This window comes from Parasteatoda tepidariorum, chromosome 2 (genome assembly GCF_982258835.1).
Source record: "Parasteatoda tepidariorum strain Cologne lab strain chromosome 2, Ptep-v5.0, whole genome shotgun sequence".
In the NCBI taxonomy this organism is placed as follows: domain Eukaryota; kingdom Metazoa; phylum Arthropoda; class Arachnida; order Araneae; family Theridiidae; genus Parasteatoda; species Parasteatoda tepidariorum.
In genome coordinates, this window is record NC_141756.1 from 116,128,729 (window position 1) to 116,155,009 (window position 26,281).

At 29.3% G+C, this 26,281-nt stretch overlaps 1 protein-coding gene across 3 annotated transcripts in view; it reads left to right on the forward strand.

Annotated features, from left to right (window-relative positions):
- The window catches only part of LOC107455742 (protein hunchback-like), a 71,703-nt gene that overhangs the window by 16,441 nt on the left and 28,981 nt on the right, over nucleotides 1-26,281 (forward strand). Inside the window, exon 1 of one of the 3 annotated variants that reach the window (XM_087155068.1) lies at nucleotides 1,766-1,848. The exons of 1 other annotated variant lie outside the window; for it this stretch is intronic. The gene's annotated coding sequence lies outside the window, so the exon portion shown is untranslated. Of the gene's footprint in view, nucleotides 1-1,765; nucleotides 1,849-7,118; nucleotides 7,241-26,281 lie in introns of those variants that run through there. One more of the 3 variants, XM_087155056.1, reaches the window with a different exon arrangement.

Here is a 26,281-nt window from a genome sequence, read left to right on the forward strand (position 1 = left end):
TGGTCCTGGTTGCCAGAAACCCTCTGCAGATTAATTTACCCTTTGAAAAAAAAATTTTTTTCAGTATCATCACACGCAAGTTCATTATTTATAAAAAATATCTTCGGATTTTTTTTTATCGTGCTTGATGTGCGTCTTCTTCGCTTGAGCAGGGCAATTTATTATGTTTCTTATTAAAATTATAACTGAAAACCGCATAGGAATTTATTCCATTTCTGCATACTTTTGTCAATTTAAAATTTAATTAACACAACGAGCGATTGTTAATTATCTTTAATTTTATTTATTTATTTATTTAATAACCGTCGTTGAACAGCTGACCCAATTTTTTGGTTTTACAACTACTAACGTTCATCTCCGTAACCTTGAACCCAATCCGGAAGACAAGGAAAAGATTGTTTTTAGCAACGTAATAAAATGTGTTAAATAATACTTTTACGTACTGTAACACAGAATCCTCTATTTGTAACAACCAATTTGGATAAACCCGAGTCTAAGCACACTCTCAATATAAAAGTACTTTCTACTCCAAAATATAGTTTTTTTTATTTCTCAATAAATATGATTTGTTCTTAGAACTATAATGGTATTGTGTAATTGAAATCGCAAGCAGTTTTACTCACGTTGTTGATTAGGAAAAAAATAAAAACTTAAGGACCTGTTTGATTCAACTTTCTCCAAAAACCAATACATTTATAATATTTCTTAATGCAGGTGGGAATATCACGCACAAAAGAGGGTATGCGACTCGAACCCGCTACCTACATGCTTCCAAAAGACGGATGACACCTTTCAGTCACTCAGGTCCCACGCTCAATTCTGAAGCTCAATTCTCTAAAACTATCCCCCTCCTTTTCATTCATAGCGAAAATTAGAGCTATTACCCTAAAAGTTCTCTCTGTTTACTAACAGTTTTCAAAATGTTTTAACACAAAATTTAAGAACTCTATCAAATTTTGAAATAAAATGGGTTTCATTCGTAAGATATGTTAAATAAACTCTTCAGAAACAAACAGGCAATTAAGATTATAGCAGGTCTTGAGTCCTCCATTAGGTTGTAGTTGTGGTTCATTTACGTCTCACAATAGAGCTGTACAATGGGCTATAGGCGACGGTCTGGGAAACATCCCTGAGAATGACCCGAAGACATGCCATCACAATTTTGATCCTCTGCAGAGGCACCCCAGCCTCGGTAGCGCGACGACCTGCATACCTGCATGTGAAGTCGAGCATTTTACGGTAGAACAGTTTTAACGAGAACTAATACCGCACACTCTCGGTTCCTACGCAGACTGATCCAAGTGGTCACCCACCGGCACACTGGCCGCAGCCAGAGATGCCTGGGAACGGTGTCAGACCGATCAGACCACTGCAGGACTAATCCATGAGGAAAAACACAACAAATCTGTTATTACTTCATCAACTTACGTGAGCGGAACTCGAATTCAGATAAAATAGGTTCGGAAGCCATTTCGAATAAATATAACTTACAGAGCTGTAAGCTTAAGCCAAGAGCTCCTCGCATATTTCTACGAACTAAATAAAACTTTTTTTTTCTTTGTCTCTTCAATAACTTAAAACTTGTTGCCGTTCGTAAAATATTGAAAAAGTGCATGTAGTTGCGAAAGAATGAATTAAACTGAAAAGCTGAAAAGATCTGTTGCGCACCAGTCACGATGATTTTCATAAACACCCATTATAAAAAAAATAGACAAGAAAAAGTGAGAAAAATTATATGTTATCATTTTTTCTCTATCGTTAGTTGCCTTCCGAATCGAAGATTTTTTTCGTTAATTCTTACCAAACGCAAATTTTGAGCCATCAGATAAGAAATGCATAAAAAAAGAAGTAAGCAGTTTTTTTTAATATTTATTTAATTTGATATCATTTTTGAAATTTATTTATTTTTAAATGCACGCATTGCTGTATTTTTTTCCTATTGTTCGTGAATACGGTTTTGAAAATAGGATTTTATTAATTCATTTTAAAGTTTATAGAAACATGTACTATAATGCCATAAATGATGAAAAGAAGTTGAGAAATGATTTTTTTTTTTTTACTTTCAACTAATGTTTTTGTTTTTTTCTTTCTTTTTCTTTTCTTTTTTTTTCAAATTGTAATGCATTGTGCTTTCCGAATAATGCTTAGGAAAGCTTGTTTTCAAATAGAATGTGAATGAATTTAAGATTCATATTTATATATATTTTTTTTTCATAGAAGTTTTAATAATTTAGATTTTAAAAAAAAAAATTATTTTCTTTTAGTATTTATACAGAAATTATATTGCTATAATTGCTTTTTCATCCTAGTCGACATTTTTTTGTTCTGCATCGAATGTAAGAAAATGTTCATTTTTTTTTCAATATTTAAAAAAAAAAAAAGAAACTATGAAACAAAAAAAGCATTTTTTCTATGGACTGTGAGATAAAAGTTTTTGCCTATAAATATATTATTAAACTTGTAAGAAGTTATGTATTCTATAAAGATAATAATAATAATGAGTTAAAAATATTTTAGTATAAAAGTCTGCATTATGACAATGCTAGATATTTCTTAAACTCTCATACGCTTTTATAAGGCGGAAAGAGATAGAATGATGTAGAATAAGTCTTCGTTTGAAGCCTAACAAATGCACTATCTAAACTTCCAAAGTGCTCATTTTTTTCTTTTTCTTTGTGTTTTTCAAAGTAAAAATACGTTGAAAATAAAACTTTTTTTTCTTATTATTAATAAAATCAATAGTTTAACTATCCAAAAAGCATAATCCTAATCCTAAATATTCTATAATATGTACTAAATAGTATGTTGATTTTCTAAAAATTGACTAAGATACGGTTTTTTAAGGTATAAATAGTAGTGCAAAAACATGATTTGGGGCAAAATTTTTGAAAATGAGTTTTTTATAAATTTAGAATTCCGGTACTTATAGCTTTCTAAAAATACTTTACTTTTGTTTGTACTACAATTATCTACAAAGTTATGGCAGTTTTTGTGCAAGGTTGATAACATTGGATAGACTAGTGATTTTAAATCTTTAAATGCTTTCTTTTATCTCAAAATCAGATTTTTTTTTCACATTTTACACCACCTGATATCTCAAGTTGTTTTTAAAATAATTGTCTATAATTTTTTATGAGTGATTATGATTATACCACGGATGTTTTGAACTACAAACTAAGAGAGAAAAAATTTCATTTTTTATGCATATTTTTCGTGGAAGACAAGTGCGGAAATTAGCCCTTTTTAACTACAGGGTTCCTAACTCAGTAGTATATACACTTGGTTTTAAGATAATAGTTCAAAGCATAGATGGTAGTCTTCTAAATAAAAGCTCCAAAAGGATTTTTTGTTTTAGGTGATAGAAATTTTTTTACAGTGTTTAGGGTATATGCAAATAAATGGTCATATTGAAAAAAAACTAATAATAATGATAATTTTTTTGCTGGTTTTATAAGTTTTTACACATAATAAAACAAATGAACTAGTTTTTTAAAAAAATTGTATTAATATTTAAAAAAAAAGTCGTCGAAACTAGTAGGATATCTTAAACCAGTGTTTCCCAAAGTGTGGTACGCGTACCCCCGGGGGGTACGGGATCAGTTTATCGGGGGTGCGCTTTCTTATGCGAAATATCTTGCAACAAAAGAACATTTCAAAACATTTTATTTAAAAACAAAGCTAGCCATGAAAATTTACGATTATGTATTTTTCTAGTGGCTATTTTTTGCAGAGTTAACAGTTAATAATGAGTGGTGCAAACAAACAGTTGTGATTTTAAACTTTTGTGCAATTTTTTTATAGTGAAGGTTTGTAATAAATTTGATTTATTTTGATTATTTTTATAAAATATAATTTTTTTCTCTAGCATAGAATATGGATAGCTGGTTAGTATTAATAAAAACTTTGTACCAAAAAAGAAAAATAAACATATTTTTGGAAAAATACATTCATTTTTTTATTGGTGGTACACAGCGTCATACGAAAAATTGAGAAAAGGTACACAAAAGTCATAAGTTTGGGTAACACTTGCCTTAAACGATTAGGAAAAAAAAAGAGCAAACATTTTTCTCATCACAATTTTTCAAATTAATGACATTAAATAAAATTTATTTAAAAGGGGGATTTTTTTTTTAAATGTAGGGGAATCGAAAACTGTTGTCATCGTACCAAAAAATATTTTTATTGTTTTTTCTTTCTTTTTTGAATCAAAAGTCTAGAAGTTTTTGTAGAATTTCGATTAGATTTATAAAAATGATCTAATTAATTTGTTTAAAAAAAACTGCTTTAAATAATTACCGTTGAATGAAAATTTAAGGGATCTAAAAGTTCGAGCACGTGTTTTTGATAGCAGCTATAAAATATATTGATCCTATCCTAGGAACAAAAATGCACGAGTATTTTAAAAAAAAAAAAAAAAAAAAAAAAAATTCTATGTAAGAACGTCAATATGAATTTCTATCGGTACTAAACTTCTCTAAAATCTAGTAGATAAGAAATGCTATGCTGCGATTATAATTTTAATCATTACAATAAACAATCTTAATTGAAGCGATTAATAGGAAATGGCTTGGTGCCATATGATGATAAGCTACATTTTTAAATTTCTCAAATCAAAGTTTCAAGGTGAATTCAGTTACTTATAGAGACCACGATGCCAATAAGTAGGAACAGTTCTAGATTGTATCTTATACGGGTAACCCTATACAGATAATACTCGTGGGTGTATCAAATACGCATAGAACACGGAAATATCGTTATTGTTAACTTTAATTAATCCATACGTTGATATCGAGATTATTATCAGTAACATAACATATTAAAACGGTAATTTCGTATAATAGTGTACATAAAGATAATTATTGAATAGGACATTATTGAGAGTATTTAAAAATCTTGAGTTAAGAAAATAGTCATAAATTTTTTTTTAAAAAAAAAAGAAGAAAAAGCACTAAATTAGTAATATGGGGAAATTTTGCGATCGATCGTTTTACATCGATGTTCTGTTTTTTAACGCATCGTGATTATAAAATTCGGAATAATTAAAAATAGTTCGGAATAAATAAAATTAGGATTATAAACTCAGAAAAGTAGTCATCAACCAAACTAGATATATCTGAGCAAAATGTCTTTTTTTTAGATTTAGTATGAGAAAAAAATTATTTGATTAAAAACGATTTGCAAGTTTTTCTCATCGTTACTTTTACTTTACTGTTACTTTAGCTTTTACTTTTAAATTACGTAAAAAATTAATATTTTAAAAAAAAGTGTCGGTAAGATGTAAGTGAAAAAAAAGGTGTTATTGTATTATTGAAAGATATCCTACTTTTTTTAAGTTATACTTCTTATGCGACTTCCAACAAGGTTGCGTTAAACGTTTAACGCTACGTTTTTATTGGCCGGGAAATCACGTAGTAGGATCCAGTTTTCCCTCATTCATTTCCATATTGTTTTGGTTCTCACTAGCATAAAAATAATAAAAGTCATAAAAGTATTGTTTTTCTATAAATATTTTTTTAGTTTGATTTGATACACATATAATTTAATAGGATAGTATTTTTTATTTTCAAATTTAGTGGATAACAATTGTAAAAAATGAGTGAAAACAATCCCACGGACAATGCGACGGATTTAAGGTTATGTCAAGGTGCGTCTCTTGTGAATATCAATTGATTGTTAGGTTTTCTCTTTTGAAATTACATTATGACGCATTCACATACATTATTAAAACAAATACATTTTCCATGGCGAGACGATGAGGCAACCCCAAGCACTTCCACTGGTTCAAGAGGTCCACGATGGAAAAATGCACAATATTACCGTGATTACAGAGCACGGAAGCGAGCGGAGCTTGAAAAAGAGTCGTTGAATAGAACTAGTGATCCTTCTACGACTGCTGATTCTTCTACAATTAACGTCGCAGGTTACGAAGTTTAACTTCTTCCGCGCGGAGAGACTCCACACACTATTTTTTTTTTTTTTTTTTTTTTGCGTCAGAGGTCTTATATAAATAACGTTAAGTCTGTTTTTTCTTTTCGCAACATGCTTACATAAGAAAGTGGCAACTTGTTTTTTGATTTGACTTTTATTGCAGCAATCTAATTTCAGGGTTGAATTTAAGTAAAAAAAATGTAATTTTGCGAGAAATAAAACTTAGAATTTCATTCAATTTTTTAAAATTTCCGTTCCGTACGAATCTTTCGTGGTTTGCTTCCGTACTCAAAACTCTTGACCTCGGATACCTCTTCGAAGAAATTTCTACCTATCTCTTTCTGTCCCTAAATTTAAATTTAAGATTAATTTTGAAATCTACTCAAATGCAATTTTTTTATTATTTTTTATTTTTTTAAATAAGGAGCTGTTTTATGTATATATTACTGTAAATGACCGAAATCGGTGGTTGTTGACTTCTACCGGTGAATGCTGACAGTCACGTAGCCGGTTCGGTAAATGTCCGAAACATATACTAGGTCTAGTTAAGTGCCACTGATCGGTATACCTTTGACCGGTATGATCTACATCAATGTTTTTTTAAGGTTAAGTACCACTGCCCGGTATGCCCTACATCGATGTTTTTTTCAGGTCAAGTGCCACTACCCGGTATGAGTTTAACTGGTACTTAGAACACTGATGTTTCACCTTATCTGTCCTCAGCAGATATTAAAATATCGAATAAATATAACAGTATCAACGAATAAATTAATATCAAATCGGATATTAAAAATATTTTGGACATTCACCGGTGAAAGTCGACATTCTCTTGATTTCTATCATTCGCGGTGACATATTACATCGCTTTTATCCCACCACACCTATGTCAGAAAAAAATAAGCGAATCGTAATATTTGAATGCATTTTCACCAGTTTTAATAAAAAATAATAATAAAACTGAAAAAAATTAATAAGGAAAATATGTTTTTTTTTTTAAAAAAAGAAGTAATTGGTAATTCTTTTGAAAGCAGAGAAAATATCATTTCATGCAGAAACGTTTTAAAAATATTAAAAATATGTAAGGTCACGTGTCATCCATTTTATGAGTGAAAGTGAAAGTTTCTGAAGATTTCCTTTTTAGAAATGAAAATGCATAGCTAAAAATAAAAAGGAAGAATTTTTTTGTTCCGACCTTGACACGCGAGACGATGCTGTCTGGGAGAATATGGGGGAAATCCCCCTGGAAACGTGCCAATCTGGAAAAATGCCAAAACACATGAACTTCCTAGTAGAAAAGAGAATTTCATAAAAGGTAAATACACATTTATTCTTCCTCATTCTTTGTTTCTCATTCATTATCAAAAGAAGTATTTTCTCGTTTTCAAAAAATTTTGAACTCTGCCGATTAGAATACTGATTTATTTTTTATAATTTCAGAAAAAAAAAACACATATGATTTTTTATTTTTAGTTATAGTTTACTGCATTCTACATTTTTCTTTTTACAAGAATTATATTAAAATAAAGCATAATATCGTCTGCTACTTACAACAAGTATAACAGTGTCTAATTTAAAAAGAAGACTTTTTTTTTTTTTTTTTTTTAATTACGAAGTTTTTCTTTTCAAAACAAGCCTTTAAATTGTTTGCAGCTAACAAAATGTGCAACTATATATAATTTAAAATAAAGTAGCTCAATATATATTTCATCGGAATAAAATAAGGTTCAAAATTATTCAGGGCAAAAAATTTTTTCCTTGTTTTAGACTATCATCTGTACTATTTTATGATATATAGTTAGTTGTACTATCATCAGATAAACAGCGTTAACATTACCTTTTTTTTAAAAAATTAGAATTATAAAAAAATAAAATATAAAATTGACTTCAATTTACAAACCAGGGGTCTGTTTAGAAGAAATTTGGGTCCGTTAACGGACCCTTCACAAAATATCTTTTCATAAAAACGGACCCTTCACAAAATATTTTAACTTAAAAACGGACCCTTCACAAAATATTTTAACTTAAAAACGGTCCGTTTTTACATTCTGACACAAAATGATTTTTCTTTTAATCGGACCCTTCACAAATTTGTTTATCTTCATTATTATTTTGTTAATCGAATAAACCCTTTCCAGAGCAGAAAACAAGAAAGATGGATGTAAACGAATTGAGTTTTGTCTTCGGCAGACGATTCTTCCATTATTCGTCCGAAATTAATATTTTGCGTTCAGCAGTATAGGCTAAATACCAAATATTTGTATGTTGCATCTTTAATTAAGAAGGAGCAATTGTTGTTTATTTTTTAAAATTTAATTTTTTTTAATTACAATTTTACAGTGTTGAGCATAATCTTGTATGTCTATACAATTTAAAAACTCCTTGAAAAAGTTTTTTTTAGCAATAACGGACCCTATTTGCACAAATTCATAAAAGCGGACCCTGATTGAAAGAATGTGAGTAATTTTTTCACAATTTCACGAAAAACGGACCTTTCACAAAATGTCTGGACAGATCCCTGCAAACAAACACCGAAGCGATTCTTATATGGTTTACTTATGCTCGTTTCGCTCTCTTCTAAGTTAAAACCCCTTTGAAATGTGTTCTAGCATAAAATGTTAATAATTTAAATCAGTTATAAAAATCTTTAAAACTAATTCTTCTTTCAAAAATTAACATTTAGGGTCAATACTAAGTTATTGAAATAACAAAAATTTAAACTGAAATGGATGTCATGAAAAACTCGCAAAAACAAAATAGTTATGGTTTTAAAAAAACAATTACTATTTACAAATTTCGGGCTACTACTATTAAATAGCTATAAAAGAGCCTTCCAATGAGGTTAACCGGGTTCGAATCCCAGCGATGGCTGGTCGATACGAATTTCGCATGCATCCGGATCGCACCGACCTCAGTGGCGCCGTAATAATATCCTCAGTGGTAGACGGATCATGGGTTAGAGTCCCCTTGGCGTCAGGCTAACGATGAGAGGTTCTCGTGATCTTGCTCTCCATGTAACGCAAATACCGGTTAGTCCCATTAAAAAGTTCTCCGAGACAGCAAATTTCTCCCAATACTTGATCCTGGAGTTTCTAAATTATCGTGCAATAAGAAGTAAATAATGGGTTCAGCCTACTGAATGTTCACACCTTCTCCGAAAACTAACTTCAAGTGAAATCGCGCAATGGGAAATAAATAATGCGTTGAGAGATATTCCAGAAAGGAAAAGAAAAAAAGTTCTATTTATCCAATTTTATGGGCAATAATGCATAACCATCTGTTTGGCCTGCGGTTTATTAAATCGAGTTGTTTATTAAAAGGTTTCGGCTGTGACCTTTCATCGACAACAAATTGGTCACAAAAATACAATCTCAAATAAAGGTACTCTCACCCCTTCTTGACACTACTATTACGCATTTCGGTGGTAAACACGCACTTATCATAACTGCATGACATCTGGACGCATCATTACAGATTGCGTGGGCGGCAACACTTCTAAATGTTTGTCACACGCGTCCGCCGATGCTTTTTGCCTCAGACCCTCTTACTACAAACTAACTTTTAAGATATATTTCAATGAATAAATACAGTCCATGGCCAAATTATTAGAAGCTCTTTAATATCCTATGTAAAATCTTAATTATCAGATGATACTATACAGCTTTATTGTTTTCGCGAGACTGTTTGCACTTATTTACGTTAGTGTATCAATTGTTTAGATTAGACGATATATAATGTTAATTAGATAAATTAGACGATATATTATATAAATATAGAATATTTATTGCATCAAGCATTGTATTATAATAATTAGATCAAATTATTAGACGCACTGAAGTGTTTTTAATAATGACATGTTTTGCACAAGTTTATATATGGGTCATTCTCACCAAAACAGTCATTTTCATGTCCCCAGTATATTTAATGCTTGTTTTACAGCTTACGAAAAAAAAAATTCGGGGAAAGTGTCCTTCAGAATGCAAGCTAACAAAAGAATAAAAATAGAATTATCAATTTTTTTTTTTTTTTTAGGTAATTAAAATATACCAATATGTCATTCCCTCACTTGTCCCCACTGCTGATTTAAAGAAAGAAAAAAATTGTTTCTGAAATAATTTATTTTTTTTTTTACAAATTCGTGTTTTTTATTTCAGAATACTGAAATATAGAATTCAGAAAATCAATTTTAAATTTAATTTCTGATAAAAATATTAACACAGCACTATTTTAAACTTTGTCCCCAGTGTTTCGCGTCATTCCCTCACAACAATGTTCTTATCACCTGCAATCTTCTTAGAATAAAAATATTTTAATAAAAACTTCAGAAGTTAACAACTGGCATCATAGAACAAAATTGCAGTATGTTTCCATCTTCAACTTAAAGAAGCTTTGCTGTGGAATAAATTTGAATGAATCAAACCAGGTAAAATTTTTTACATTTGTCATTCCCTCATGTCATTTTTTAGAGTAAAATAAAATACAACTTCATCGAGAAAGTGGATAATTATATGTTGCTTTCTTGTATGAATATAATTGTATGTGATTGAGTTCAGAAATTAATTAGGTCTAACTGTTATTTTTAAATTTTATTGAATTCGTCATTCCCTCACTAGTGTATAAAGTGAGGGAATGACGCTGAAGTGAGGGAATGATTCAAGATGAGTATATTATAAAAAAATTTTTTGTTCAATCGTGCCAGCCAATTTTATTTCCCAAACCTGTAAAAACTATTAAATATAGAAGACTAAATTATAATAAATATTAGATATACTTAGTATGTTATCATTTTCAAACTTTAGGTAGATGTAACTTAGATAAAAACATGAATTAAACATGTATAATTAAAAACATGTAATATCATTCCCTCACTTTTTAAATAGTGAAAATAATTAATTTACTTAATAATTCATTTGAAAAATAAATTAAAAAATTAATAAATTAATTTATTAAATTAATTAATTTATTTAATAAATAAATTAATTAATTAATTATAAATTAATTATTTAAAAAATTAATTAATTTAAATATTAAGTATAATTTTTAGGATATATACTTTCTTTTTAATGCCATTACATATTTCTATTAATATAAAAAGTTTCAGAGCTTTTTATTCATTTTTGGGATTTTATGAACTGAAAAATGACAGTTTTCGTGAGAATGACCCATATAATACTTCTATATTTAAACATCGATGTAATGGATTTTTATTCGGGAGATTTTTTTAAATATGTTTCCTATTTGTATTTATTTTTATCGTATTTCATTACAATGTTAACCCATTGATAGACTAACGTAAACAAGTGCAAACAGGGACATAAAAACAATAAAGCTGCATAGTATCACCTAATAATTAAAATTTTACATAGAATCTTAGAGCTCATCTAATAATTTAGCCATGGACTGTATAAGTTACATTTTGAGAAATAACTTCATTTTATAGAGGATCTGATTGATTATCACGAGGCGTCTTTTTATCGCCTAAAACATTGAATTTTTAAGTTAAGTTTTAATTTAATTTTTTTTTATTAATGTTTTTAAGAAAGTTGTATTTCTTTTAACTACTTTATCATAGCATAAAATGTTGAATTTCAAATTTATTTCCTTTATAAAATTAATGCTTAATTGATCTTTTTGAAATGGTTGTCATTCTCTTATCGGTAGCTTTATAGAAATGTGGTCCTTCCTGATTCACTGAAATTTGGCGCTTTATTGAAATGAATGTAGTACACAAATAATGCTTTTCTTCAAAAATAATATATATATTTTTTTGTATTCATACTTTATTTATTTTTGAAAAAATAAATTGTTATTAAGTTTATTCGAGACTAACGTGGATAGCTTTTCAGATAGCTTTTCAGACAGCAATTCAAAATTTACGAATTAAATTACTATTAATTCTTCATCAGTTGTTGAACAGTCTAAAACTTATTGTTTTCGTTGAAAAAATTTAGAAATTTAGTCAAAAATTTGAAGACTCCCAAACCCTTTCCTTCACCTCTCTTAATTGTGTCCAGATTATGACATAACTGTAAGATACAACAAAAGAAATCACCATTTCATAAAATTACTTTTAGCTACATTGTATAAAAGAAATATTAAAAAGCCTTTTACAAAATAAATATAAAAACACTTTTTCAAAAAACTACCATGAGCTACATTTTATTATAGATATAAGGAACATTTTATAAATTAAACGAAGATACTTTAAACAAAAATTTGCAGTTAGGTACCATCCATTTTTTTTTTAAATCTTCCTATTAAATTTTATTCAACATTTTGTTAAAATGAAGTTAGTAAAAAAGGGTCATGTGTTAAGCGTCAATGAGTCGTGAGTTAATTGTGTCGTGAGTTTAAGAAATACGTTTCTTTTTAGTACCCTATTAAGATTGGAGGTTTTTATTAAAGTTCTAACATCGTCCTGTAAGGCTATTTACTCACTAGCTGATGAAGATATTTGTCTTATAGTTTTTATTCATTTATTATGCACTATAGTATTTAATTCTTTGATATTATTTTTCACAAAAAAAAATAATTATTCTTCAACTTTTCAAACTTAATTTGTTTTCCGAACGCCATTTAAACATTTTTCTTATTTGGTGTAGTTCATGGGACAGATGGAAAACAATAAGGATCGCCTGAAAAGCGACATTCAGTTTCTTTTTTTTTTTTCAGTTAATGACTTCACAGTCCATGGTGGGCCTTCTCAAGGTGCCTTTTTAGAACTAATCTTATATCCACAATTTTTTTTCTTTCGTATTTTTGTTTTTGAGACCTAAAAACTAATAGTTTAATGGTTTAGTGATATAATTAATAATTTAGTTCGGCTCTCAAGTGAATAAGTTAGTTACATAAATTATTTTGCTGAGGGATAGAATGTAGAGTTTATATATATCGAAACAAAAATCTTGAATGAGTTACATTTTACCAACACCTATAAAATACTCAAAATAGAGAAATCAAACAGTGATATGAAGTAAAATTAATGTATAAATAAAATAAAGGAGTAAAATACAATTGGTAATTATTATCTGATTAAATTATAATACCCTGACAAATATACCCTGTTAGATTGTATTAACTTGTTTAGTTGTCGGAAACATATTTCTTTGATTTTTTTTACTTGTCGCAGTAGTTTTGACTCAATAAGATTCTAAAAACTTGATTATAACAACTGTGCAATGAAGACATACGTCATTGATAAAGTCAATTCTTGCATCGAAATTGCGCCCAATTCCCGAAATGTATCGATAAACATCAATGTAGCACCAATTGACTGGTTTTTGACGAAATTTTATTTATTTATTTATTTTTTTTTATCTTGCTCGTTACTTCCCAGATTTGACTGCAATATTCTTGAAAAGAAAAATAGGTGAAGAAGTTTGGTTGCTGTTATTGTACAAATAGATCTTTTCCTTGCTGCTGTGAATAATTGCTCACATTATCTTTAACGTTTTTAAAATGACGTTACGTGCCTGGCAACGTTTTTAAAATAAAAACCCATCCATTGTTCGCTGTACTTGCCAATTTATGAAACTATCTGAATTCCTTTTTGCTATAAACAATTGGAAATTTTTATTTTTAATTTTAATCGGATATTTTTTCGACTGTTATTTTTGCGGAGGGATCTTCTTTAAGTCAAGTTAAGAATAAGTTAGAATGTCATTAACCATCCACACACGTGACCTATGACGCCCGCAACGGCTGATCTTTCATTAGCAAAATGGCATGTTAAAGTCGAGGTAAGTTCTATCCACATAAGTTAGACTGTTAATTAACCCCTTAACGCGCAGATTTTTTGAAGAAAAACAGGCCATAAAAAATAAATTTTTTTAATGTTTAAAAAACACACTTTATATTAAAGAGCGCATTGTTATTTTCAATTCTCGATTATATTCGAGGGTGAAAAATTATAGCAGCATAAAATACAAGGCTGCTCTAATTATCTCGAGTGTGCACAGTTTGGCCTGTTTATAGTGCTCTCGAATTAACTCGAGCGAACAAGTTGAGGGGTTAAATACAGTAGTACAGCACATCGAATATGTTGAAATATAATTCTTTCTCGTCTACTTAACTTATATTTATTATTTGTTTATACATTTTATTGTAACCGTGATACATCTCCCTATGTCTACCTGACAACTTCGATGCATAATTAGTTTGTTCAACGTGGTTGCGCGCGACTTTCTTTGTGTAGAGTCAGAAATATAAAGTGAAAGAATTGAAATCTTTGTGAAGGAATACAGTATATGCGTCACTTAAGAGAATTGATACTTGACGGGCTTGGCTTACTCGAAATAAAATGGAAAGAATAATTGCTAACTTAAACAGATGGCACGAGTCAACAATCAATCAGTATCGAGGTGCTCGCACTACGTCACTTGTTTTTCCAAATTAATTTGTTGCCAACAACTATATCGAAATATTTCATTCATTAATTCACTTTTCACGCAATTCAAATAAAAAATAAATGCATGAAAGGAAACATGATTTGACTAGTGTTGACTAACACTTGGGAAAAAATTCCTTGTTAGGATAAGATTTGAATACATTGTAAAAGCAATTGAAATTGTATTCAGTGTAGTGCATTTTACAGAAAACATAACAGTATTGTTAGGCTGAAAACTAGGTGGCAAAGAGAAGACTCATCTCTCCCTCATTAGTCGGCGTACGACAGACGCGTGGGGGAAGAGAGGCAAGTCTTAAGGGGTCAAGTAGAGATTTTAAAAGAAATGTTTCCTGTTTCAATGTCATTGCTTTTCTTTTACATTACGCATACTATATCGCGAACATATCATAAAAGATAGTGCATATATAGTTTTTTTAATTTATTTATTTTTTTGTATGATGTGACTTTAATTATTAATATTACTGAAGAGTTTTAAAGTTATTTACTGTTCATTATTTTAATTGAATAATAGTTTTTATTTATTTATTTTTTGTTGTTGTATAATTATGTTCTATTGAAGAGTAAAGAATAAAAAAATAGCTGAAATGATAAAATATGTTTAATATACATATTGTAACTGCCATATTTCTCTGAAATAAAGGAAGTTTGTGCGCAATGCTTACTGCAATCTCAGAAATGTAATATATTTTTCTTTGAACAAGCGATTTAAAAATAATGTGAATAACTATTAATACTGCTTTTGAATTTGAAACAGTTACTTAATATATATTATTTTAAATCGATTCGGTTGAGTGACAATAGTTTTTTATTCTTGTATAATCATTTCCTATTGAAGAAAAAAGTAACATAAAAAAACTGAAATGATGGAAAAAATTAACTGTACATAGCAAAACTGCCAGATTTCTCTAAAATAAAGGAGGTTAGTGCGCAATGATGATCGCTCTCTTTGAATCGCAATATGTTCATTAATGAAACGATTTAACAATAATGTTAATTTAATTATTAATATTGCTTTAGAATTTTAACTAGTTATTTACTATTCATTATTTTAATTAATAAGTTGAGACAACATAGTAATTTTTTTTGTAAAATTATTTACTGCTTAAGAAAAAGTAGCAAAATTTACCTGAAATGATAAAATAAATTTAATGTGCGTAACGTAACTGCCGTATTTCTCTAAAATATAGGTAATAAGTGCGCAATGCTGATCGCACTCTCAAAATCGTAACATATTTTTCGTTAATGAAGCTGTTTAACAATAATGCGAATTCAACTATTCATATATTGCTTAAGAATTTTAAACAATTATTTATTATATATATATATATATATATATATATATATATATATATATATATATATATATATATATATATATATATCTCAGTGGCGCGACAGCCCATTAAGAGGGCCAAGGCCGACTGTGCCCATCTCAGTTTTCTTGACCTTGGGCTCTGGGGTGCAGGAGCATATGTTCCGGTCAGGTGGTCAGCCGAACGCGGAACCCCCAGTGTTAGTTCCCAAGCATGCTTGGTACTCATTTTATCGACCCACTGAAGGGATGAAAGGCTGAGTCGGCCTTGCCCGGCCCAAGGATATATATATATATATATATATATATATATATATATATATATATATATATATAAAGAGAGAGAGAAATAAAACAAAAATATCTAAATGACAAAATAAGTTGACAGAAAGTAATTATTAATTTGTAGGGAAATAAATGTGGCATTTGGTCTATCACGCACAAGCTCAATTAAATTTTCGGCAAATTCAGAAGTCTCGAAATCCATAGTTAGTTTTAAAAAATAGAGAGAATAAAATGTCGCTGAAGTTTAAACACAAATGGTTAGAAGCCTTTCAAACGGTATGGTATATATAGTTAGTTTCTAGAGTGTGTAGAAAGCTTCCCTGTCTACCAATCAGTGTTATTTTCTACAATGGGAATCCTAAATAGGGGGGGGGGGATGTTCACACCTGTAACACTTTAACATTAGCAAGTTATGCCTGAAGAGAAATGCAAACAAAACTACATGAAGTTCTTTGAAATACCGAAAGTGATCGAATGGGCTACACCTGGACAGGAAACAGGTAATCAGGATCCTTACTAGTTAATTATACTATGCTAGCTAGATAGGGATATTTCTTGGTAACCATTTTAAAGCATGATTAGTCAATACTAGACATTCTATGTTCACAAAGGCAAAGATTGTGGGAAAATTGCAATTTAGAGATAAAATTATACTAATGGCACTTAATCTTGTATAAATGATACTTATTCTTAACATCAAACAGAATTCGAAGTTATTGACTAATCATTATTTTAATTTATAAGTTGATTAAACATAGTAATTATACGGAATCATTTCCTATTTAAAATAAGTAACAAAAATTAACTGAAATGATAAAATTGACGCAACAATTACTGTAAAAATAGATAGCGAACAATTTTCAATCAATAAGAAAACTGATCATTTAAGAACTATTATATATATATATATATATATATATATATATATATATATATATATATATATATATATATATATATATATAATTGAAAATTAAAATGCTATTGATGCTCTTAAGCGTTGGGTTTTCGCAAAAATTTATGTATTTACTTTCTTAGTTTTTTAAAAATAATGTTTTTGTTTTAAATTGCGAGTTACTTATTATTTAAAAATAAATGTAATAGCTCTAAAATGATCAGTTTTCTTATTGATTGAAAATTGTTCGCTATCTATCTATCTACATATATATATATCTATATATATACATATATCTATATAAAATCTGAATTAACAGAGCGTAATTATTAAATTGTCTGGGGGAAATAAAGGCGGCCTGTGCGCAGTGGTCAATTAATTTTGTGGCTTACAACCAGGGTTCGTTGATTTAAATCATGATTAAAATCAACTGATTTATATATATATATATATATATATATATATATATATATATATATATATATATATATATATATATATATATATATATATATATATATATATATATATATATATATATATATATATATATATATATATATATATATATATATATATATATATATTGATTTTAAAAGTTAAAAAGCAGTGCTTTAAATTATTGATACTTTTATTATTTTCTTTTCTTAGTTTCAAAATTTATTTTAAATAAATTACTGCATTAATTAATTTTAGTTCTTTACTTTCTTTCTTGGTGTGTGTTAAACACATTTGTTTAGATTACTTGTGTGTTAAACACATCAAGTAATCTAAATAGTCTTATCTAATCATTGAATAGAATTATCCTACTACACATAACACATCAGTTGCTGATAGCGTTAACCAGCCATCATTACCCTACTTGGAGAACAACATTTTAATGGCGTTGTCTTGTCATGGTGATCCGATGGAAAAGTAAACAATGATTTTTACACTTGTGAAGATTTTTTTTTATCTGTATTATTTTTTTTTTACTTCCCGTTTTCTAATGAATAATTTTCGAAGAATAATTTTTTTTTCTTTGCCGTTTACTAAAACCTGCTAAAAATAACCGCTAATTTGATGAATATATTAAGGGTATTTTGAAATAAGAAAAAAACCTTTTATTAAATTTACCATAAATAAAATTTTATCATAAAGTTCTTAATGTGCTTTTGTTATTGAAATTTTTTAAAATTTATTCCATGTACCGGAACCATTTTTATTTACTTATTTGTCTGCCTTGTAATTTTTTTTGAAAAATGATCCTTCGCATTTTGGAAATAAAGGCTTCATAATTAGGTTATTCACTCTTCAATAACGTAAACCTACGGTCGGTGAGCTTTTTATTTTGCCCATAACTCAAAGTACAGTACAGAACTCGTTATCCGGAAATCAGAAAACCGGAAAACCAAAAAACCGGAACGAAATTCGATAAATTTTCCCGCAATTTTTTTTTAAAAAATGTTTTTTTCCTCATAGGATTTTAGGATTTTTCTTTCTTTTTTGAAAGATGTTTACCTTACCATCATTTCGGAAATAATAATTAGTGTATTACCACATCGTTTCTTCTTATTTTTAAGATTATTTCCAAATATTTATTTTTTTTAGTTGGGTTTAACACTAAAAAAACGGCTTTTTGTAGCGATTCAGAAAACCGGAAAAATCAGTTATCCGGAATAGCGATAGTCCCGATCGTTCCGGATAATCGGTTCCCTACTGTACTTACAATGAGCATGGCTCAAAATTCTTATTAACGAAAATGCAAATGGCTCAACATGCGTATTTAAGAAAATGCGCATTGTCTAAAATGCTTATTTGTGAAAATCATGGCTCAAAATGGGCATTTAAGAAAATAGAAATAGCTATTCATGAAATTAGACACAATGTTTGAATTAGTTTATCGAGCTATTCTTATAATTATTTCTTTTTCTAATAATTTATTCCAAATAAATTCTTAATATAATGTCTCCCGCTCTCATAAATCTTTTAGCTCTATTTTTTTTTTTTTTTTTTTCAAAAGATTTTAAAGGTCTGCAACACTTTTTGCCACTTGTCTGATAAATTTATAATGGTGGTTGTAAACATACGTTAATACTTCAAGAATTTCATTATTTGAACACTATTGCTTAGAGATTTAAATGGAAAGAGATTATCTTGAAATTTTATCTTTAATATACTCTGCCATTTCAGAACTTAGCTCAGAAAGGCGCATTATCTCAAACCCGCATTTTGTTTGAGTCATATTTATTTTCCTAAAAAGTGTTTTAAGCTGTATCCACTTTCTTAACTACGCATTTTGAGCCGTGCAAAATTTCTTAAATGCGTATTTGAACTTTGTTCAATTTTTTAAACACGCATTTTGAGCTGTGTACAGAAAGAAAAAAAATTAAGAAAATAGTTCAACGGCGAAACGCTTAATTGACGCGGTGAACAAAATGTTAAAATGAAAAAAAGCCAATTTCGAAAAGGAAGATTTTTAAATTCATCTTATGCAACAGACAAAGGGCAAAATGAACAGAGGGACGAATTCATAAAATGAACATACACAAAACAGCGATTGTCACGTAAATATCTTCATTGAAATCTTTGAAATGTTATAATTGGGCAAAATGAATTGATGTTATGTATTTAAACTAAGATCCTTCCCCGAGATTTCTTTTTTAAAACAAACTATGGAAGATTTACTATTCTAATCTCGGGAGATGATGTTTAAAGTAAGCAGCGTCATATATGTAGAGCAGGAAACAAAATAAAGCTTAAATGTATACATCCTGTCCATGAAAAGGGGAAATGAGATAGTTAAACAGATAAGTGTACTTATTATTAAATGGTTTGGAGCTTCAGGAAGTAAAATGAAAATCTCGTTCATTTAAACCATTTCTATAATGAATTCTTATTAATAGAGTATAGATTACACATACTCAGCTTTAAGGGGCATTTAGTTAAAGCTAATCATCTTATAAGTGAAAAATATTAGAACATTTTGAAAGATATAAAGCTGAAAATAATTTATAAACTTGGATGCTTTGTTCATCCAAATCGTTTGCACTTGTTCTTCATTTTAAGCATATAAGTGTTGTTCTATGGTTTAGTTTACTCTTTTATTTCTGTGAATACTTTACTTGAGTCGTTTTTTTTTTTCTTCTTCTTCATTTTTTTTCCTTCATAACCGTCGTTGAACATTACCCAATTTTGGGTTTGCGGCTACTAATGTTCAACTCCGTAACCTTGTCATTTTGAACTCAATCCAGAAGACAAGGGAACTCCTGGATTAAGTGTTGGGAGAAATTTGCTTTCGTGGAGGACTTTTTATTGCTTCACATTTGCGTTACATGGAGAGGAAAACCACGCATACCTTCCACGGTCAACCTGATGGCAAGGGGACTCTAATCCATGGTCCGTCTACCACTAACAATACTTTATGTCAGCACTGTGGTCAGTGCGAGCCGGGTGTTGAATTCGTATAGATGGGAATCGAACCCGGTTCACCTTATTGGAAGGCGAACGCTCTATCACCCGATCCACCACGGCTGTCACTTAAGTCTTTTAAAAGAGCGGAGCATTATTTTTAACATCTTATAAAGAAAACAAATTAGGAGCAGTAAAATGTTAAATGATTTTAAAAAAAACTGCTAAGCACTACGACATTTTATTATCATTGTGTCACTTTAACATGTTATTTCTCTGAATACTTCAAATTGTATGGTATAAGTAGGGCTAGGATATTGAAAACTTTAAAATTCTTTATAATTATCCCTATATTGCAGAAAATAGGGTCTAAAAATTATCAAAAATGACCTTAAAATAAAAATTAATGTCTTTAAAAATTTTCAAACACAGGTTTTTCTCTAACCTTTTTTTTAAAAAAAGAAAAAAAAATAAGGTGATAATTAAAATATATATGTAATTTATAAATAAAATAAAATGTTGATATATGCTTGATAAAGATTAGTAAGAATTTGTTGATTTTTAATTACAATCTTCACCAGAATTGCATTGCGTATTATGAAATGCTTTTGATAATCTTAAAATTGTAAGAATGCTTTTTGTCCTAGCCTTATGTCTTAGAAAAACTGTGATCAACACTTATTATTAAAAGAAATTTAGAATAACGGAATTCAATACTAAATTTACACTGATTTATAAATAAATAAATAAATATTTATTCAAAATTCGAGTGCTCTTAAAATGAAAAGTAACATCCAAAATTTCTTTAAAAAAAAAAAAGATTATTTAAAATGAATCTAAGAAACGACCCAAAAAAAAGTGAAAAATGTTCTATAAAAGCCACAACCCACCTAAAAAAATGCATTTATTATCAACATTCTAATCCTAGTTATTCCTATAATTTGTAGACTTAGTAGATTATTGGGGTGGAATCTATGATGCAGGGCAGTGCCTGATTTATTTATAAGGCCTGAGAGACGCAAGCCTACGGCCCCCTTATTTTTAGGGACCTTCTACTATTTTTGTGCTTTTCCTTAGGAATTGTCTATTAGAATTAGCCTTACTTCGACTTTAACTTTTGGGATCAGTTTGGACCCTCTTTGATATTCACCTGAATTAGTATTGAAAATGATCCAGTTTGAACTGTTGGTTAGAATTTCTGATTCTTAATTAAAACAATAAAAACAAAAAAAATTTCTTTCAAATGATGAAATTCTCTTTTATTCACAACTCAAGAAGTATTTATGGGATCTCTCTGGTCCCATATCTAAAAAAAACAAACTCACCCACTTAATGCGTTACGAAATTAAAAGTGAAAAAAATAATTCTAAAATTTTTTTTTATCAAACAGCAGCGGTCACCAGAGCAACGCATGCGCATCGTTTACTCTTGATTATTGTAGTTGAAAAGTGAGGACGCCATGAAATTCAAATCAAGACCCATTTTGCTAAAATGGGTAATAAAGCTCAAATTTGCTAATTATATCATAATTTACTTGTGTTGTAGATAATTTGAAAAACTTTTCATAAGAAAGCATGTTAATTTGGTTTAAAGTAAGGACCAGGGGGGGGGGGCTGACTGTTCTGTACCTGGGGTCCCAGCATTTTTAGATCAGGCCCTGCCCCCACAAATCAATTCAGATGCAGATATATACCTGATAACTCCTACTCCATTCTGAAGTTTAGAATATTTCAAGAGTCTTATTTTTAAACTGTTTTCTAACGTAATAATCACGTGTACTCTTAATGAGAATGGAAAAAGGGAGAAGAAAAAAACATCCAAAGATCGATTTACAATCACATTCCATGAACTGTTTTCTCACATGTTGTTTTTCTTTTAATGAACGACGTGATTGTCCGAGTGGGCCGTACCTAAAATTATCTCACTTTCCGCATTGGTAAAAATATGCTCGAAATAAATAGCCTTCTTATCACAACGAGGAGTGTTTTGCATTATGCGAAAATTCTCACTTCCGCTAAAAATCTTTAACGGATACGTGAACGACATCCGTTTCAAATCCCTTCGTTTTTCACCCGATAACGCATATTTTTTCCTGAAAAAAAAAATTTGAATCGCCCCCTTTTACTCTACTAAAAATTCGCATTAAATGTTCAATAGAAAAGCTTTTATGAAAACCAATTTGAATAGTTTTAACCATAAGTATTGAAACTTCCACACTTTACTCTTGATTTGTCTGAACTCGCTTATTTTATATTTTAAATTTGAAATTAGTTATTGAGGTAAAACACAATTTGCGACAAAAAGTTTCTATAGCTGTATGGCGTCCCCTTAATGTTCTAGGGCAGGGATGGCGAACCAGTGGCACGCGTGTCATTTATGGCACGCGACACAATATTTTGGGCACGGCACCGATCACAATTGTTATTGCACTATGAATTGTTATTACACAAATGTTATTACACTATGAAGCACATGTAAAAATTAAATTAAAATTCACAACAAAAGAAAAAACAAAATAATAACCAATTATTAATAAAAAAAATTAACAATTAATGCTAAAAAACAATTAATAACCATAAAAAACAAGCTAACAAAAATAACCAGCAAAAAAAATTACCAGTCCTGCTTAAACTAACATCTTACAACCTAAGGCTCCTATACTCTAATTCAAGGGCTCTATTACAACCTAATATAAGTGATTTGTCATCTAATCTGCAACAATAGAAGTCACACTGATGTTACTTTAAGTTGAATTAAGCGTATAACTGAGACATTGCAAAATGTCTTTTTTTTTTTTTTTTTTTTTTCAATACAAATAAAGAGTTTTGGGTTGATAGTATTTAGTATTATTATTTTCCCAATAATCACGAAGTCGAAATTATTTGACGGCACGTCTATGACCTCATTAAAAAAATTTTTAGAACAAATGGCACGTTGGTGTATAAAGGTTTGCCACCCCTGTTCTAGGGCAACATAAACAGTCAAAATAAAAAATGGCGAAACAAAAATAAAATATGGCGATTATAAATTTAGTTGCTAGTCGATACTTTTTCCTTAAAAATGGTCACCATGTGCTCCAAAACGCATCTGGTATTATTTATATCCTGGGGAAAGCTATTATCATCCCCTCACGCAGGTTCAAAATTTCAGACTAAACTGAATATCGAAGGTTTCATTCGAGTTAATTTTATATTTCTCTTTATTTAAATTTAGGGTTGATATAGTATTTGGAAGTAATTTAAGCGTTAGGATTACAATTAGTAAAAGTTAGTACAGTTTGTTTCCAAACCTTACTCATTATAATCCTAACAACAATTAATTAATTAATCCTCATTAAAGATTACATCGTTAGAATTAGTACAGCCTGTAATCACGTCGAATATTTTTCATTAAGGGAAAAACAAAATCGTTAGGATTACAGTTATTTCAGATTTATTTTGTAGTGAATAAATTTTACACTTCATTATTGGATCAAAAACTCACACTAAATTTTAACAGTTGAAAATGTTATACGCAAGTACTTAATTTTAACATCTTGGAAATTGAAATTTTAGAAAGACCTGTATTTACCATATTTTGAGAAACGCTTAAAAATAATGTTTTATTTTAATGAGATAAATTTTTCTCAGTAGTTTTGGATTTTTAGTTCTTGAAAAAATGGCCACGTATTTTCAAAAGTAGCCGATTTTAACACTTGATTTCCCAAGGAAGTTATTTTGACTGCTTTTTAATTTCAATTAGAAAAACAATGATGTATAATAATAACACAATTTCTTAGAATTTTGTGACTTTTTTGTACAACATATAATTTTTTTCATTGTTAATATTTACTAATAACTTGTTAAATAACTGTAAATAATATAAAAAATATTAAAAATTAATTTCAAACAAATTTCTGTACACATTGGTTATTCTTTCGCAATGCAGTCATTTTGACTGCTTTTGGACAATATAGGTATATACTAAGTTTCAGTCTTTCTAGTGGTTAAAACGATGCATTTGGTGATTGGCTGATAACAAAAGCTCCTAATATTCCCTATACGTAATGAAAGTTTTAAAAATAAATCATTTATTGCTCTTGAATTGTTTAATTTAAAAATGGGCATTAAAACCGTGGTGGCTCAGGGAATAGAGAATTCGTCTTCCAATGAGGTTAACCGAGTTCGAATCCCAGCGATGGCCGGTCGATACGAATTCCAAACCCAGCTCGCACCGATCGCAGTGCAGACATAAAATATCCTCAGCGGTAGACGGGTCATGGGTTAAAGTCCTTTTACCATTAGGCTAATTGTGGAAGGTGTTCGTGGTTTCCCTCTGCATGTAGCTGGAATGCTACTTTGTTACATCTAAAAAGGATTCCACGATGGCAAATTTCTCGCAATACTTGATCCAGGAGTTCCCTTATCTTCTGGGTGGGATTCAAAATTACAAGGCTTCAAAGTTGAACATGGATAGTCGAAACCCAAAAATAGGTCTTCTGCTCAACAGTGGTTATAAAATAAAATAAAATATCGCATATAAGTAACAGTTTTGCCACTCCTAATTCTTTCCTATTTTTTTCTTCTTTTTTTTAAATTACCAAAGACAGAAGATAATTTTTTGCCTAATTATTATCTCATCAAATGATAGAGACAGTGGGCCTAATAATGGACAGAATAATTGCCCGTTTTTGTACTTTCGGAACTAAGCATTCTGACAATAGCAATCAAATTTTTACCTTTCAAACTTCGAATGTCAAACTATTTTGCTTTTAAAAAATCGTTCCAGCGAAAATTCCCTTCTTTTTCTCAATTTCCAATTCATTTCTTGTTGTGAAAAACCTGTTCATGAAAGTCAACTTAACATTGCACACGTTTTTTTTTCTTCTTCTGTTCTTTATCGAAAATTCTTTTCTGTGGAACTAACTTCTGATATTTCATTCTCTGTATTTCTCTAAGTAGTAAAATATAATTATTTCGAAGAAAGAAAGAGACAGGACAACCTGCGGTAAGTAATAAATCTTATTTCAAGAAGTTTGAAGGCAATTTGTTAACATCTGTTTTTCTTTTAATGCTGGTTTCTTATCATTTACTTTCTCACGCTTTTTGTTTGGAAGGGGTTAAAAATTTCACAGGTGATCGATTATCCATCATAAAACTACACCTCCACTCATCTTCAAGAATAGAGGCTGATATTTGAAAGCCTTCTTTCAATAGTAATCCAACTCCACCTCTTTTCTTTTTTAAATAAAATAACTAATAAATGAATTACCCTCATTTTCATGTTTATACAAGTCTTCTTAATTTTGCTAAAGGCTAATACGCCTTTAGCATACATCTTATGCCAAACAGAGAGTTCCACAAATCAGACAAGATAGAAAGAAAAAAAAAAAACATTTTCATAAATGGCTCTGAATCTTAAAATGAGTAAAAGAATTGAAATTGAATAAAAATGATTCATATAAGGATTTTTACATCGTCTGAAAATATAAAATTTTAGGGATTTAGGGAAAATTATATCCCCACCATGATAGTCTTTCGAAATCGTTTGCAGCAAAAAGAAAAGAAATATTGTGTTAAAAATTGCTTCTAAATGCAATACACTCTCGATATCTCGCGCTTCGATACCTCAAAATTCTTGTTATGTCAAAAAACAAATATTTTTCCTTTTGGGCATTATATATTCACGTAATGTTAAGTTAAATTCCTATGTCGAAGGGTATCTCCTCAAAACCTTATTATATCGAACTTTTATTTGAAATAGAAGAGGAAATTTTTTTAAAAAAAATTTCATTGTAAGTTCATTGTAAACCAACTCTTTTCTATTTAATGCATAATTATTTTTGTCTTTTGAAAATAAAATTACAATTGTTGTATTTAGATTTAGAGTCAACTGTCATTACATAGATATTTATTAGTAATTATTATGTTTCATAACTCTACATTTTAGAGTAATTTTTTAGAATCTGTTTTTCTGTTTTTTAGAATATATTTAGTTCTGAACTTGCTATAACAAAACCTCGCTATCTCGAAATTTTTTCAGCTTCCCTTCGACTTTGAGATATCGGGAATATACTGTATTTATTCCT